The sequence below is a fragment of the Bos mutus genome, chromosome 5, assembly GCF_027580195.1.
Source record: "Bos mutus isolate GX-2022 chromosome 5, NWIPB_WYAK_1.1, whole genome shotgun sequence".
NCBI lineage: Eukaryota > Metazoa > Chordata > Mammalia > Artiodactyla > Bovidae > Bos > Bos mutus.
The window spans coordinates 28,937,908-28,956,712 of NC_091621.1; positions in this window are offsets into that span (position 1 = coordinate 28,937,908).

Consider the following 18,805-nt stretch of genomic DNA (forward strand, 5'->3'; position numbering starts at 1 on the left):
GGCCCAGTTTCGACCCCCTGGTCAGGTAACTAGATCCTGCATGCCGCAACTTAAGATTCTGCATACCACATGAAGATCAGAGATCCCACGTGCCACATCTGTGACCCAGCACAGCCAAATAAATAGATAAATACTAAACAGAACAATGAGAATGTCCTTGTGCTCAAGTAGCACACCATCTACCTGAAGACAGAGGACAGACAACAAACGCGTAAACTAAATAATGTCTCTCATATGGTTTTTAGTGCTCGGGGAGCAGGCAGCAGTGCAAAGAGACAAAGAGTGAAAGCAATTATTGTTTATGACAGCAGGCTTCTCTGATGAGGTGACATTTGAGCAGAAACCTGAAACAAAGGAAGCAGAAAGCCGCACATTAAAAAAAAAAGAAAAAAAGAGTTTGAGGAGAAGGTGGAAAAGAGTTGTTTCGGAAAGTTGAATGGTAAATGGACCAGGTAATACAGTGATATTCCAGGCAGTATTAGACCCATTTGATGTTGGCAGTTATTAATTTAAAATGGGGCTAATCAAAGGGTAGTATGGCTTCCTTCAGCTGCATATTATAGAGAGTAGGCGGAGAGTTAGATTTAGTCAGGGTTGTGTTTCTCCAAGTTAATATGAGAGACAGGCATTTCTCTACATGCACAGAAATGATGATGAGGTCATCATAGACTTTAAGATAGAAATGAAGGATGTGAAAGAAGGGTGAGGGAAAATGACACGGATCAACGCACCAGAAGCCCTGATCAGGTCAAAAGATGGTTACAGTTGAACTTTAAAAGGCAGAAATTGGAAAGATAAAAGGTGGGGATGTGAAACTGAGATAACAAAGGAGTGGCAGTTGCTGGTAATGACAAGGTTTACAATAGTACTGTGGGAGGTAGGATGGAGGAAAAAAATCACTAGAGAATAAGAATTCAAAGAAACAGATGTATCAAGCTATTGGAAAACTCATATTTGAAATGACCAAGAATTTGGACAGGAGAAGTGTTGGAGGGAATGACTCTGACCCATAAAATGAAGGCTTTTGGTTTGATCGATTTTTTTTGATCAATTAGGATGATAATAGAAGTACTACAGGCTGAGACACTTGATGCATTGGTAAAGAACTCAACAAAGCATGCTAACAAAATGGTCTCAAGTCTACCTGGTCCTCAGAGAGCTTCAGGTTTATGCTTCAGTGAGAAGTAAGGGTTAATTTATCTGGCCTCCCCCTGGCAGGCCTCCCAGAGCAAGAGTTGTCTTCCTGCAGGGCGGGACCATTTGGCAAATATCCTGAGAGAATACTGAGGTGGTGGAATAGGACAGGAGGCCAAGGTTCCACACACAGATATCTGAAACTGCAAGGCTTGTACCTGAGCTGCTGTTCATGCCAAAGGCTGCCCCAGCCACAAATTCTGAGACTGGAGAACACAAGGCTTGGACATAAGGCCCTCATCATATCGAAGGTGATGAAGGCACTTCCTTAAGCAGGCAGCTTATCAGCCCAAAGTGTAGATGGCTGTCCTGTTGATGGCTTTGCTTTGTCCCAGAGAGCAACTGGCAAGTGAGGAACTGTACATCTGCTCGCTTCCTGGTTCTGCTAATTTCTCTGAATAAATGCTGGCACAGGTCTAGTGTGTGTGATATCAGGTCATTCAACCCATGTGTGCTCTATCAGCAAACATTACCTAACTCCCCTCTTTTCTTCTTCTTTGCCTCATATTTTAAGAACAAAAAGGAAAAAAAAAGATGTCTTTTCCCCTAACCATACATCCAGTATCACATCTTATAATGACTTGTTTTGAAAGGGTTTGAGGAACTGGCTGGGAAGTCCAGTAGTAGAAGGAAACCCAAAGCATTAAAGCATTTCTCGACATCAGCAATAGGTTGCTAAGGCAGAAATTGCAAGTATAAATTTCCCTATGCATTCATCGTACCGCAGAGTACTCCAGAGGTGTCAAGGCCCTCTTTTCTGCTGATTCACTCCTTGAGGTTTTTGCACAGCACTCCAGAAAACCCCTGCAGTTAGTTAGAGTTAGCACCAAACATCCTCATACATGCCTGCTGTGATAAAGAAGGCATTGATCATCATACTCAAAGGGGAAGAGTCCTGGGCATCTAAGACTGGCTGGGAGCCAGTGCAACACATCTCAAAATTTTATTTAAAACAATAGCTGCAGCAAAACAGTTTTTGAAGATCTATTCACTTCCTCAATAAAAGCATAGCCCAATAGGATCTATGGAGAAGGAAATGGCAACCCACTCCAGTGTTCTTGCCTGGAGAATCCCAGGGACGGGGGAGGCTGGTGGCCTGCCGTCTATGGGGTCGCACAGAGTTGGACATGACTGAAGCGACTTAGCTAGCTAGCTAATAGGATCTAATGGCCTTATTGCTTTTACCTCATTGCCACCATTTACATATTTGCAGTCCTGGCTCAGTTACTTGTGATATTTAAAGCTGAATACAATTGAAGCCACATTTTTTAAATACTTAATTCTACCATGAAACTGAGCTATTGTGAGATGCTGAAAAAAAGGAGATACTATTGTAGTACAGCAATGTGGATTTTAAAGTCAAACAGACGCGAATTTGTTCAGATTACCATCTCTTTGACCTTAAATAAATTTCCTAATATTCTCAACATTCAGTTTCTCTTCTACAGAATGGAGGTAATAATACCAACAATCTTAAGGGTAATTTTTATCTACCATGAAAACGTATCATTATATGTAAAGAATCTAGATGCCAGAGCAGAATTAATGTCCAATTACTGGTAACTACTACGATAAATGTATAAGTAACACAGTCAACTCACTCCGGGTCACATGCAATTTTCCTGTACAAGGGTAGACGTTTCTACTTCCTACTGTTAGCCAAAAAAAAAAAAAAAAATTCAGACAGCTGCTTCCATGTGGATTACTGATCATGTGAGTCACGGTTCTAAACCTTGGCTGCCCTGACCAAAATTCTGATAACTTTGCAAGATGTTCCAGAAATGGGTCACAGTATTTTTTTTCTCTCTTTTAGTGGGAAAATAGAAAGACGGGGTTTTAACGTGCGAGTGCTGCAATGTTTTAGCCTTTTCGTTTCTTATAAACTTGTTACCTTCTAAACAGAAGCAACTGGGTGATTGTAATCACAACTGCACGCTTGCGCACAAGGAGGCACCATTAAACTATAAGAATTGTGTCCCCAGCCAACTATTCCAGTCCTAAAACAAAGGAAAGGGCTCATCATCATGTTTTCCCCAAAGCCAAAACCCTCTAAAGCCTCAGAGAAGATATCATCATTGCTGGAGAGGGTTTCCTGAGACAGGGAAAAGAGATAGAAGTATCCTGGTTTCTCCCTTTTGCTCACCTCAATCTCCTACCAGCCCCTTCTGTTGGCTCTGTTCAGCAGAGTCATCTGGCAAGACAGCCTAAAACAACCTGCAGAGTCAGGTCTTTGTGATGCCAGCATTCCTGGGGCAGGGGAAGGAATTGATCTGGGCACTAACAGGAAAACAACAGCCTTCTTTCAATTCCTTGGAAAGGCCAAGCTCTTCCCAGTGTCAAGATATTTACATATTCTTTGACCTCTGCCTACAATTGCTGCTGCTGCTGCTGCTAAGTCGCTTCAGTCGTGTCCGACTCTGTGCGACCCCATAGACGGCAGCCCACCAAGCTCCGCCATCCCTGGGATTCTCCAGGCAAGAACACTGGAGAGGGTTGCCATTTCCTTCTCCAATGCATGAAAGTGAAAAGTGAAAGTGAAGGCGCTCAGTCGTGTCCAACTCTTAGCGACCCCATGGACTGCCTGCCTACAATTACTTCCCCACAATTCTACCTGGCTGACTGATTCTTCATGTCTCAGCTTAAACATTGTCTCCTTGAAGTGGTCTCCCCTGATTATCAATATAGAGTAGGTCCTCCTCTATTATTCTTTTTTAAAAAAATTTCTTTTTACAAACCTTCAGAATTATATATGTATATGTGTAATGATCTGTTTACTATCTACTTATCCAGGGACAAGACATATCTGTTTTGCTTCCTACTGCATTGCCATAATTTGGCACCATGCCTAGCATATAGTTGGGGCTTCTCAGGTGGCACTAGTGGTAAAGGACCTGCCTGCCAATGCAGAAGCTGCAGGTTCAATCCCTGGCTATGGAAGAGCCTCCCTGGAGGAGGAAATGACATCCACTTAAGTATTCTTACCTGGAAAATCCCACCAACAGAGGATCCTGATTACAGTCCATGGGGTCGAAAAGAGTTGGACATGATTGAGTGACTGAACAACTGAGCAACTGAGCACACAACTACACACACATGAACACACACTGGCATATAGTCAGTACTCAGTATGAGGCAGCCATAATTCGGTTCAGTTCAGTTCAGTTCAGTCGATCAGTCGTGTCCGACTCTTTGCGACCCCATGAGTCGCAGCACTCCAGGCCTCCCTGTCCATCACCAACTCCCAGAGTTCACTCAGACTCATGTCCTTCGAGTCAGTGATGCCATCCAGCCATCTCATCTTCTGTCGTCCCCTTTTCCTCCTGCCCCCAAACCTGCCCAGCATCAGAGTCTTTTCCAATGAGTCAACTCTTCACATGAGGTGGCCAAAGTACTGGAGTTTCGGCTCCAGCATCAGTCCTTCCAAAGAAATCCCAGGGCTGATCTCCTTTAGGATGGACTGGTTGGATCTCCTTGCAGTCCAAGGGACTCTCAAGAGTCTTCTCCAACACCACAGTTCAAAAGCATCAATTCTTCGGCGCTCAGCCTTCTTCACAGTCCAACTCTCACATCCATACATGACCACAGGAAAAACCATAGCCTTGACTAGACGAACCTTTGTTGGCAAAGTAATGTCTCTGCTTTTGAATATGCTATCTAGGTTGGTCATAACTTTCCTTCCAAGGAGTAAGCGTCTTTTAATTTCATGGCTGCAGTCACCATCTGCAGTGATTTTGGAGCCCAGAAAAATAAAGTCTGACACTGTTTCCACTGTTTCCCTATTTCCCATGAAGTGATGGGACAAGATGCCATGATCTTTGTTTTCGTTACTACCTATTACTTTTTTTTTTTTTTCTGAAAGAAAAAGAAAACAAAGATTGATTAGGGCAAGCTGCAATATCCAGAAGCCACTTAGCTCTCGCCCAAACTAGGTCTGCTCTTAAGCAGCTCACAACAGTGGACAGTGGGAAGTTGCTCAGAGTGAAGACAGACCCTAGATACCATGGGCAGTTAACTAGCATGTGTGTGCCCTTAAGCCTGGTGGAATCCACCATAATGAGAAACACTTTCTTCTCAAAACTTGTTTTGATGCTGTTACAAGTAGTTCTGAGTGTTAAGTGTTTTCCCATGGGGTCGTATGTATATATGCAATTTATGTATGTGTTCAGGTGTATCTGACTCTTTGCGGCTCCATGGACTGTAGGCCCTATGGGCTCCTCTGCCGTGGAATTTTCCAGGCAAGAATACTGGAGCTGGTTGCCATTTCCTACTTGAGAGTATCTTCCTGACCCAGGGATCGAACCTGCATCTCTTGCATCTCCTGCATTGGAGGTACCTAAGATGATTCCAAGTGGAAAAACATGGAGCTAAAATCAGATATTGACAGTTTTCCAATTTTCATTTGTGTGGATGATTTTTAATATGACTGTAGGGACATAAAGCATTAATGCAAGTCAAAATGTTTCACTGTGACAAGTTTCAACAATTCACCTTTATAGCTGCTGCTGCTGCTAAGTCGCTTAAGTCATATCCAATTCTGTGCGACCCCACACCTATGCAATAGACGAAGAATCCCCAAATGTGATAATCTCTCTCCATCCTTAAGAACTAGTAAGTCACACGGGCTATTACCCATTCCAGTTAAACCAGGCTTTATGCTGTTAAACACTCACTCTTGAGACTTCTCTCAAGAAGTCTCAAGGTGGTACAGTGGTTACCAAAAATCTGGCTACCAATCTTGGGGACACAGGTTCGATCCCTAGCCCAGGAAGATCCCACATGCCACAGAGCACCTAAACCTGTGTACCACAACCACCGAAGCCAGTGTAACTAGAGGCCTGTGCTCTAGAGAAGCCACTGTAATGAGAAGTCCACGCACCACAAGTAGACAATAGCCCCCACTTCCCACAACTAGAGAAAGCCTGAGTGCAGCAATCAAAAATACATGTGAAATAATTCAAAACTATATTAAAGAGTCAGGATCCACTCAAATTACACGGACTTGTGCAAATGGAGATTAAGATTCCCGGTTATGAAATTGTCAGGTACTAAGGCAAATTCAGAAGAGGTGGCCAGAATACACAGGAGAACTGTACAAAAAAGAACTTCATGACCCAGATAATCATGATGGTGTGATCACTCACCTAGAGCCAGACACCCTGGAATGTGAAGTCAAGTGGGTCTTAGGAACCATCACTATGAACAAAGCTAGTGGGGGTGATGAAATTCCAGTTGAGCTATTTCAAATCCTGAAAGATGATGCTGTGAAAGTGCTGCACTCAATATGCCAGCAAATTTGGAAAACTCAGCAGTGGCCATAGGACTGGAAAAGGTCAGTTTTCATTCCCATCTCAAAGAAAGGCAATGCCAAGAATGCTCAAACTACTGCACAATTGCACTCATCTCACACACTAGTAAAGTAATGCTCAAAATTCTCCAAGCCAGGCTTCAGCAGTATGTGAACCGTGAACTTCCAGATGTTCAAGCTGGTTTTAGAAAAGGCAGAGGAACCAGAGATCAAATTGCCAACATCCGCTGGATCATGGAAAAAGCAAGAGAGTTCCAGAAAAGCATCTATTTCTGCTTTATTGAGTATGCCAAAACCTTTGACTGTGTGGATCACAATAAACTGTGGAAAATTCTGAAAGAGATGGGAATACCAGACCACCTGATCTCCTCTTGAGAAACCTATATACAGGTCAGGAAGTAACAGTTAGATCTGGAAATGGAACAACAGACTGGTTCCAAAGAGGAAAAGGAGTACATCAAGGCTATATATTGTCACCCTGCTTATTTAACTTTTATACAGAGTACATCATGAGAAACGAAGGGCTGGAAGAAGCAGAAGCTGGAATCAAGATTGCCAGGAGAAATATCAGTAACCTCAGATATGCAGATGACACCACCCTTCTGGCAGAAAGTGAAGAGGAACCAAAGAGCTTCTTACTGAAAGTGAAAGAAGAGAGTGAAAAAGTTGGCTTAAAGCTCAACATTCAGAAAACGAAGATCATGGCATCCAGTCCCATCACTTCTTGGGAAATAGATGGGGAAACAGTGGAAACTGTGTCAGACTTTATTTTTCTGGGCTCCAATATCACTGCAGATGGTGACTGAAGCCATGAAATTAAAAGACGCTTACTCCTTGGAAGGAAAGTTATGACCAACCTAGACAGAATATTAAAAAGCAGAGACATTACTTTGCCAACAAAGGTCCATCTAGTCAAGGCTATGGTTTTTCCAGTGGTCATGTATGGATGTGATAGTTGGACTGTGAAGAAAGCTGAGCGCCAAAGAATTGATGCTTTTGAACTGTGGTGTTGGAGAAGATTCTTGAGAGTCCTTTGGACTGCAAGGAGATCCAACCAGTCCATCCTAAAAGAGATCAGTCCTGGGTGTTCACTGGAAGGACTGATGTTAAAGCTGAAACTCCAATACTTTGGCCACCGCATGCAAAGAGTTCACTCACTGGAAAAGACGCTGATGCTGGGAGGGAGGAGGAGAAGGGGATGACAGAGGATGAGATGGTTGGATGGCATCACCAACTCGATGGACATGAGTTTGAGTGAACTCCGGGAGTTGGTGATGGACAGGGAGGCCTGGCGTGCTGCGATTCATGTGGTCGTAGAGTCAGACATGACTGAGCGACTGAACTGAACTGAACTGAAGGCAAATTCAAGAAAAGAGAAAGGCTGGCTATATTATATAGATATTATCTTCATTAATTTTTTTCCCCTTTGTATATACTGATTTCAAGATGCAGGGGAGGCAGAGGGTAGAATAGATGCCAGCAGGATCCACCCAGCTTCCTGGGCTGCCCAGAGGGTGTTGGTTGGCTCCACATCATCTGTGCACCACCACCCTACACCATCCATCCCCATCCGAAGTCAGGATAAAGTGAAAGAAAGTGAAGTCGCTCAGTCGTGTACAATTCTTTGGGACCCTATGGACTGTAGCCTACCAGGCTCCTCTGTCCATGGGATTTTCCAGGCAAGAATACTGGAGTGGGTTGCTATTTCCTTCTCCAGTCTTTACTACCTATTACTTTTAAGGATAGTTGAATAATCAAACGAAGATGTCAACCCTTTCTGAAGTGTAGGTCAGTTTCTTTCTGGTGCCACATTCTATTTTTTCTTCCTAATATTTAGTTAACCCAAGTGGTAAGTTCCAGTTCCATGAATACTTTTTAAACATTGTCTAGAACACAAAGATGTAGAAATTTTGTGTTCTCAGTTCAGTTCAGTTCAGTTCAGTTGCTCAGTCACAAAGAGTCGGACACAACTGAGCGACTGAACTGAACTGAGAACACAGCATTTCTACATCATGAGGGCTTAAAGGCAGTTAGAGAAAGTGGATACATTCCTTGAACTGTCAAAACAAAAACTCTGTCGGCAAACTTGGACTAAACAAATTCTTTTCATCAAATGATCTGTAACTGAAAAGAGAAAAATGTGCGCAAGAGACCAATTTATCATCTGCAAAATCTGTTTATGTTTCACATATTCTGGTTTGGATTTTTTGATGCTTGTTCTTTAAACTATTGAACGATATATTTTCCATGACATTTCCCAGGGGATCTTCATTATTTTTCTTCTACAATTTATTTTTTCTTCAGTAGAATTCAGCTCTCTTTTCTTTCTTCATGTAGAGGACTGCAACATCTTTTGTAGATAAATCTGGACTCCACATAAGGAAGGGCTGCTTTGTCTTTACAGACTCTATCTCTCAGATTCCCAAGCTTTCTTAAACCCAGGCCTCTGACCCCAAGTATTCCCTTGTTATCATATGCCGAAAAAAATTCCTGAAAGTTCAGGAAGGTCAACAGTCTGGCACTGGGGAGACTAAGGTGACTGCCTTGGTCTCTTGGAAACTCCACTTCCAGGTTCACTTTCGTCATCACTATGAGATTTAGTTTTCAAACATTTATTGAATGCCTATCGTGTATTATGTGACTCAGTGGTAAAGAGCCTACCTCCCAATGCAGGAGACATAAGAGATGCGGGTTAGATCCCTGGGAAGATACCCTGGAGAAGGAAATGGCAATGCCCTCCAATATTATTGCCTGGGAAAGCCCATGAACATAGGAGCCCGGCGGGCTACAATCCAGGGGGTGGCAGGAGTTGGACATAACTTAGTGACTTAAACAACTGTGTAATATGCACTGTGCTAGAGTTAGAGACTTAATTATGAATAAGCTGTGGTATCAGTTCTCAAGGCTCCCCAGGTAGCATTAGTGGTAAAGAATCAGCCTGCCAGTGCACAGGAGTTCACTGTGTAATATAGGGAGACAGTTCAGTTCAGTCAGTTCAGTTCAGTCGCTCAGTCATGTCCGACTCTTTGCGACCCCATGAATTGCAGCATGCCAGGCCTCCCTGTCCATCACCAGCTCCCGGAGTTCACTCAGACTCACGTCCATTGAGTCAGTGATGCCATCCAGCCATCTCATCCTCTGTCGTCCCCTTCTCCTCTTGACCCCAATCCCTCCCAGCATCAGAGTCTTTTCCAATGAGTCAATTCTTTGCATGAGGTGGCCAAAGTACTGGAGTTTCAGCTTCAGCATCATTCCCTCCAAAGAAATCCCAGGGCTGATCTCCTTCAGAATGGACTGGTTGGATCTCCTTGCAGTCCAAGGGACTCTCAAGAGTCTTCTCTAACACCACAGTTCAAAAGCATCAATTCTTGGGTGCCCAGCTTTCTTCACAGTCCAACTCTCACATCCATACATGACCACAGGAAAAATCATAGCCTTGACTAGACGGACCTTTGTTGGCAAAGTAATGTCTCTGCTTTTGAATATGCTATCTAGGTTGGTCATAACTTTTCTTCCAAGGAGTAAGCGTCTTTTAATTTCATGGCTGCAATGATTTTGGAGCCCCCCAAAATAAAGTCTGACACTGTTTCTACTGTTTCCCCATCTATTTTCCATGAAGTGATGGGACCAGATGCCATGATCTTTGTTTTCTGAATGTTGAGCTTTAAGCCAACTTTTTCACTCTCCACTTTCACTTTCATCAAGAGGCTTTTTAGTTCCTCTTCACTTTCTGCCATAAGGGTGGTGTCATCTGCATATCTGAGGTTATTGAGATTTCTCCCGGCAGTCTTGTTTCTAGCTTGTGCTTCTTCCAGCCCAGCGTTTCTCATGATGTACTCTGCATAGAAGTTAAATAAGCAGGGTGACAATATACAGCCTTGACGTACTCCTTTTCCTATTTGGAACCAGTCTGTTGTTCCATGTTCAGTTTTAACTGTTGCTTTCTGACCTGCATAGGGAGATAGGCAGGTAACAAATATGTATAATTTATGAATATTTATAAATATTTATAAACTTGTAATATTTATAATTATGTCAAATACTCTATGAAAAGCAAACACAAAGCACAGGTCCTAGAAACCTAGGAACCTAAAGAAAAGGTCCTAACCTAATCTTGGGGATGCTACAAGGAAAGTTTCCTGGAGGAAGTGATGTTTGAGCTGAAAGATAAGTAGGAGTTGCCTGGACAAAGATTAGAAGTGTTCCAGGAAAAGAAAAATAATATGTGTAAAAGTTCACAGTAATGTGTTCAGGGAGACTCTAAGTAATTTAGGGCCAGGGCAGGGAAAAGAGTGAGAGATGAGCTGAGAAGGTAAGCACAGGACCGGGTGTTGACAGCTGTTACACCAGGTGAGAACATATTCTTTTCCTTTTTTGAGAACCCATCCTTTAGGGGCAGGTCTTTCTGAACTGACTCTAGAGAGAAGAAATTGATGATAGTGGAAAGAAGCAGACTTCTGGAGCCAGGGAATTTAGGTTGGCAACTTTGTCCTGTCACCTGTTGGTGACTTTGGGCAAAATTACTCAGCTTGTCTAAACCCCTCAGGGGTTTCATCAATAAAACAAAGACAATTATATCTTCTCTAAAGGATTATTATCAAGGTTTAAAAAGATAATGTCTGTACTATCCAGTATATTGCATGGTATCTTGTTAAGCCTCAAGTATTTTGGAATAAACTGCTATAATCAAGATTATCCATACAAAGCCTTGAGTTACAAGGTTAAATGAACAGAGTAGACTCTGGTTTGTCTCTAGTTACCAAAGAGACAGTATCCTTGCCTGGACCTGTTTAGATTCTTTTGTTTGGTCTCTTTAGCTCTTTTATTTTAATGGCAACATATATCTCACAATTTGGTGTTAATGCACTGCTTAAATAAATGAGTTGTTTGGAAGTGAATTATGATGTCCTTAGACATTTTCATTTCCTTCATGGCACAGAATTTTTGAGTTAGAAGAGTCTGTGAGTGAAAGTAAGAATTGCTTAGTTGTGTCTGACTCCTTGTGACCCCATGGACTGTAGCCCATCATGATCCTCTGTCCATAGGCTTCTCCAGGCAAGACTACTGAAGTGGGTAGCCATTCCCTTCTCCAGGGGAATCCTGACCCAGCAATCAAACCCTAGTCTCCTGCATTGCAGGCAGATTCTTTACCATTTGAGCCACGAGGGAAATCATCTATAGAAGATGGGAATAGAAACATGGGCTAATAGCAAACAAACGAAATATCCACCAGCAGGGAAATGGATAAATAAACCAATTATCTCCACACTATGAAATACTATGCAGGAGTGAACAGGAATGAGATAGCTCTCTAGGTACTCATATACCTAGGTCTCCAAGTGTGTGTGTGTCTCAGTCATGTCCAACTCTTTGTGACCCTTTGGACTATGGTCCACCAGGCTTCCCTGTCCATGGGATTTTTCCAGGCAAGAATACTGGTGCAGGTTGCCATTTCCCCCTCCAAGTCATCTTCCTGACCCAGGGATCCAACCTGCATCTCCTGCATTGCAGGCAGATTCTTTACTGCTGAGCCATTGGGAAAACCAAAGCTCTCCAAGACCTATTGTTAAAGGAAAAAACAAGCTGCACAAAGATGGCATCATTTTTTATAGAAAAGTATACACATGAAAAAAATATATATATATGAGCACTATTATATGATTTCTAAGGTTAATGCATAGTGTTTAAATGCATAGAAAAACTCTGGCAGGAGGTACACTGAAATGGTAAGAGTGGTTATATATGATGACATGAGCAGGGAAGAAGGCTGCTAGTCCAAGGAAACTTACTGTAAAGACTGAAAATAAAACTCCTTGTACATTATAAGTACTCCCATTTATTAGTTTTCTTTTCCCTATCCCAAGTCCAATGGCTTTTTCTGTCTTTCTTTAAAAAAACTTTATAAAAAACAGATTAGGGTCAGAGAAGAAAGTGGCAACCCAGTCTAGTATTCTTGCCTAGAAAATCCCATGGACAGAGGAGCTTTGAGGGCTACAGTCCATGGGGTGGCAAAGAGTTGGACATGGTTGAATGACTGAACAACAGCAAAAAGTACCAAGTGTACAGTCCTAACTAGCTAGCTGATCATGTAGAAGTTGTGTCAAAGCCACAGAGAATCTGTGCGTTAGCTCTCCTTCAGTTAGTAACCTTTACTGTATCCCATGTATGTTTGTAAAAAAAAAAAAAAATTGAAAACCTTTGAATAAAACAAACAAACAAAAAAACAGATGAGGGGGAGTCCCCTGGTGGTCCACTGGTTAGGACTGGATGCTTTCACTGCCTTGGGCCCCAGGTTCAGTCCCTGGTTGGGAAACTAAATTCCCACAGGCCATGTGGTGAGGCAGCAGAACAACAAACAATAGCAAAACAAAAAGCTGTAACAGATTACAAAACCGAGGTATTTGAGTCACTTCTTTAAGGTCACATAGTCGGTTAATATGAGAGCAAGGGCTGCATCCAGGTTTCTTGTATCACGATGTATCAGCCTTAACTCTACCAGGGAGTTGGATTCCATTGTGTAACATGGTTGTTTCCACTAGTGGTTCCAATGTTCAGATTCCATGTTGCAGGGTTTTCTGATAGTTTTGTAATGAGAGCATTATGTTCTGGGCTTGGCCAGCTGTTGGACCAGGAAAACCGAGGAAGGCCAGTCAGGGAGTGTTGAGCAGACCTGCAGAGTTATGTCTGGCATGATTTTGTTCTTTTGACTTTACTAGCTGTCAAGGAAGTCTAGCAGAAAATATCAGGGACCTAGCTACAAGGAGAACATTGATATCAGGCAAAGAATCAGTTAACAGAAAAGGGAATGGGGACAAAAACAGACATCTGACATTCTTTTTGGTTACCTAGAATCTGAATCTCCTTCCTGTGTGCTCACTTGCTCAGATGTGTCCAACTCTTTGCAGTCCCCTGGACTGTAGCCTGCCAGGCTCCTCTGTCCATGGAATTTTCCAGGCAAGAACACTATAGTGGGTTGCCATTTCCTACTCCAGGGGATCTTCCTGACTCAGGGATGAATGCACGTCTCTTGTGTCTCCTGCATTGGCAAGCAGGTTCTTTACCACTAGCACCACCTGGGGAGCCCTGAACCTCTTTCTGTGTTTGGGTAATTTTTATAATTTGTCAGGCAAAGTTTGCCATCCACTATATTAGTTGAAAATGACATGCCTTCCCTGTTGTCCCTGTAGCTTAGTACAGTCAGGTGGCCTAGGCTCCAGCAATCAGAAGTACCTTCCTCGTCATGGTCCACTTTGCTTAGAACTATGAGGATTCCCTTCTGGCACATAGAGAGTTATCCATGAAGGGCTTTTACCATTAATTTTAGCTAAAGACCTAAATTTTAATTTTAACTAAAACAAATTTTAACTATCACAGACTCCAGGTGGGCTTATGGCTATTATCTTGTTGAGTCCAAAACAAAGGGGATTTTGGTTCCAAATAGGAAAAGGAGTTCATCAAGGCTGTATATTGTCACCCTGTTTATTTAACTTATATGCAGAGTACATCATGAGAAATGCTGGACTGAAACACAAGCTGGAATCAAGATTGCTGGGAGAAATATCAATAACCTCAGATATGCAGACGACACCACCTTTATGGCAGAAAGTGAAGAGGAACTAAAAAGCCTCTTGATGAAAGTGAAAGTGGAGAGTGACAAAGTTGGCTTAAAGCTCAACATTCAGAAAATGAAGATCATGGCATCCAGTCCCATCACTTCATGGGAAATAGATGGGGAAACAGTGGAAACAGTGTCAGACTTGATTTTTCTGGGCTCCAAAATCACTGCAGATGGTGACTGCAGCCATGAAATTAAAAGACGTTTACTCCTTGGAAGGAAAGTTATGACCAACCTAGATAGCATATTCAAAAGCAGAGACATTACTTTGCCAACAAAGGTTCGTCTAGTCAAGGCTATGGTTTTTCCTGTGGTCATGTATGGATGTGAGAGTTGGACTGTGAAGAAGGCTGAGCGCCGAAGGATTGATGCTTTTGAACTGTGGTGTTGGAGAAGACTCTTGAGAGTCCCTTGGACTGCAAGGAGATCCAACCAGTCCATTCTGAAGGAGATCAGCCCTGGGATTTCTTTGGAAGGACTGATGCTAAAGCTGAAACTCCAGTACTTTGGCCACCTCATGCGAAGAGTTGACTCATTGGAAAAGACCCTGATGCTGGGAGGGATTGGGGGCAGGAGGAGAAGGGGACGACAGAGGATGAGATGGCTGGATGGCATCACTGACTCGATGGACGTGAGTCTGAGTGAACTCCGGGAGTTGGTGATGGACAGGGAGGCCTGGAGTGCTGCGATTCATGGGGTCGCAAAGAGTCGGACACGACTGAGCGACTGATCTGATCTGATGAGGATTCCCTTCTGGCACATAGAGAGTTGTTATCCACGAAGGGCTTTTACCATTAATTTTAGCTAAAGACCTAAATTTTAATTTTAACTAAAACAAATTTTAACTATCACAGGTTCCAGGTGGGCTTATGGCTATTACCTTGTTGAGTCCAAAACAAAGGGGATTTTGTTTTCTGAAGTCATTGCTTAAGAGCAAAATGCTGTATCAGACTCTAGGTCAGGGAACTGTGCAATGGTATTCTAAGCACTCCAATGGTCTCAACACAGGTGGTCCAGCCCAGATGGAATCACACCAGCGTTGGTTGTTTCCTCCAGGAAAGAGGGTGCACTTCTTGAGATCCTCCATGTGTGTATTTAGACCCCACTGGTTAGTTTTCTGGGAAGAATTCATGACTAGGTGGCTTTTCTTATATTCCTCTTCTCTACCCTTGACCATTTTTGTGCTTTATAACTGCTCTTTGTCCAGATGCCTTGAGACTCTGCTTTCTGGACTCTGCTTTTTTATTCTCTGCATAAGAATTCGCTTCAGTGTCTACCTGAGATTACAAACTAACTTCCTATATTTCAGTCATTATTAAGCATCCCAACCACTTGGAACATTCTAGAACTGAGTTCTATCCTGCAAAAAAGAAGGACACACATGTCTCAGACACCCCAGAGGTGTCAGAGCCTCTCAGACTTACCTATCTCTTGTTTTAATACCAGCAGTTCTGTATGGGCTCCTGCTGACAGTGTCTCACACTGGGCTGCACCATGTGCCTCTCATCTCCAGCCCCAGGGAGGTGTTAATGCCAAGATTAAGAGCACTACAGGATTCTGCTTGTAAAGCCCTTAAGTGCAGGGATTGGGTGCCCCACGAGGCAAACTTTTGCAGAAGGAGACAGCTAAAAAGTAGTCTCATCTCTCTTTCTCCATCTGGATGGTCCCTTTTGAGATGCTGTTTATGGACTTCCTGAAGGATGATCCTGTGGCTCTGAACAGTCAGTCTCACTTGACAGCTGCCAGTTTGGTAATGTGGTCCTATATTGGCTCCTCCTTTTCTGCTTCATGCCTCTTGTCCCCCAAGCTGGAAATGCAGTCCCTAATCAAGTAGAAGTATTCTAAGCTCCCTGCCTCCAGCTCTGCTGTCTGGGTAACACAGGCTGAGACAACACCACAGGATCCATGAACAAAACTATGCCGATTTCACCACCAATTTTGGTTTTTCTCACCTAGGGACACTTTTTTGGCTTTTCACTCAGTTGTATCCTAAATGTGTGACTTTGAAAAAATTACTTAATTTCTCTGAGCCTCTTATTCTTCAACGTAATATGGAGATAATAATAATGATTATCTTGTGAAGAGTCAGAGGAATTAAAATTTTAAAATGATTGTAATTAAAATTTTAAAATGTATCACTGAGTACAGTGCCTGGACTATAGTGAATGCTCAATAAATGTCAGTTGTTGTTATTGTTATAAAAACCTGGGAGAATGGCATTAAAACATGTATAATATCATATAAAAAATGAATTGCCAGTCCAGGTTCGATGCAGGATACAAGAAGCTTGGGGCTGGTGCACTGGGATGACCCGGAGGGATGATATGGGCAGGGAGGTGGGAGGGGGGTTCAAGATGGGAACACGTGTACACCCATGGCGGATGCTTGTTGATGTATGGCAAAACCTATACAATATTGTAAAGTAAAAAAAAATAATAAATAAATTAAAAAAAAAAATCAGTCCTATTTACAACATGATGGAGCTCTAGGGGAGATGGAAAAAGAAAAAGAGGTTCATTTACAGATCTTTTAGCAGGGTTGGAAAGATATGTTAGCATATCTCTGAGTACACATAATGATATTACTCAATAAAGCCTCAAGGTTCTAGTCCATTGTCCAAAAAGAAAAGGTTTAGAAATGGGGCTAAAACTCCTTTCAGAGTTAGACTTTTGTGGCCATAATAAAAGTGATTATTTTGAGCGTTTGAGCATTTTCAAGGGATTAGTAAATTTAGACTGAATTAAGACCCCAGTTGTTCCAGGCTTTGTTTGACATTTTCATCTGTGGCTTCTGGGGCTGGCACAGCTGAGGGATGGCCAGGCTTCTCTCATCTGAAGCTGTCTTCATTAATTTTGTGCTGTGCCTTGGGTTTCTGATAGTATACCACTTGCTTCTCACATCTTGCCATCCTTTGATTCCAGAGTTCTAGCTGTGTTGTTTTGGGGTTTTACTTGCTGATGAAGAGATTTGTGTGAATTTAATTTTCTTTAGTCTCTGGCTGCTGACTTTGGTATTTATAATGTTCATAGGCAACTAGATCAATGACAACCTTTTTTTTTGGCTGAGTGTAGATTTCCACAGTAGCGGGAAGTCAGAAGTGATTTGTAGGTTACTAAATTTTGGGCTTTGTTTAACATATAACTTTTATGGCCAGTGAGAATGAGTAAGGTCCTAATATTTCAGAACTTCATATAGGAAGTAAGCCAGAATGAAAGATTACACTGTCCACCCACCAAACCTAGCAATTGCGTAATGTACTTTCTCAGAAAACATAATCCTGACCCCTCTTCCAGTGTCATTTTTGCCCTCCAAGTCTGAAATGAACTTTTGGTGCTTGTTTTCCCTGGTGGCTCAGATGGTAAGGCATCTGCCTACGATGCAAGAGACCCAGGTTCAATCCCTGGGTTGGGAAGATCTCCTGGAGAAGGAAATGGCAACCCACTCTGGTACTCTTGCCTGGAAAATCCCATGGACGGAGGAGCGTTGTAGGCTACAGTCCATGGGGTTGCAAAGAGTCGGACACGACTGAGCAACTCTACTCTACTTTCCTTTGGTAAAACAGCAAATATAAAGTGTCCTTCACACTACACCCAAATGTGCAGGGCAGATGTGGTTTCCTTGTGTGCGTGCATGCTCAGTCACTGTTGTGTCCGACTCTTTGCAACTCAACAGACTGTAGCCCACCAGGCTCCACCATCCATGGGATTTTCCAGGCAAGAATAGCAGAGTGGGTTGCCATTTCCTATTCCAGGGGATCTTCCTGACCCAGGGATTGAACCCGCATCTCCTGCATTGCAGGCAGATTCTTTACCACTGAGCCACCAGGGAAGCCCTGAGCACTTCTTAACTGATGTTCTTTCTCTGATGATCTCTCAGCCTTGTAGATAATGGAAAATTAAAAACCAAATTTTGGTCTAAATATGGAACCTTAGTCTGGTCCACTCATTTGAAATCTCTTTAGGGAATTCGATTTCTGGTCAGTTAGCCCCAGTAAATACTAAATGCTTTGTTGCTCCTTTTGTTCCACTCCAAGGTGGTGTCTGCCTGTACAGAATAATATAGGTGTAGTTCAGCCGGTTAGACGGGGGTCCTCAGCTCTACCGTGGTCTCAGAATCCTCCTGGTGTTAGATGTACAGGGGCTGGAAAGGGATGCCCCTTCATGTGGCACTCCTCAAGGGGCCGCTGGCCTTATTTTTCTGCAAGTCTTCCCAGCAGCCTCTCCATCATAACCTCAGGACTTTATTAGCTTGTCCCCTCTGCTAGTACTCAGAGCATGCCCCTTTGGGACTAACAGATACTTCAGAGTCCTTCAGGAAAGGGATATTGGGAACTCTGTCTCCAACCCCAGATGGTAGACCTAAGGCTCACTGCTCAGATCCCCCTTCAAGAAAAGATCTGCTGCCTTGGCAGCTGAGAGAGTGGTCAGCAGATAGCGTCTGGGCTTACAACTCCTTCAGGATCTCCTTCAGTCATAAAAAGGCATCTCAGCCAAGGTCATGCCCTTCCCAGGGCAACCCTACATGAGGTGGGGTGTAAAGACCTGACCAATTCAGCAGATTGCAAAACAATGCTAAGGGGGCAATTCTCACTCTAGAGTTTCCCTTTGGGTTAGCTGAGGCTTTGTTGAGTCTCATGACAACCTCATCAATTTCTTTTTCTGTCCAATACTGCTTCCCCCTTTCTCACAAGT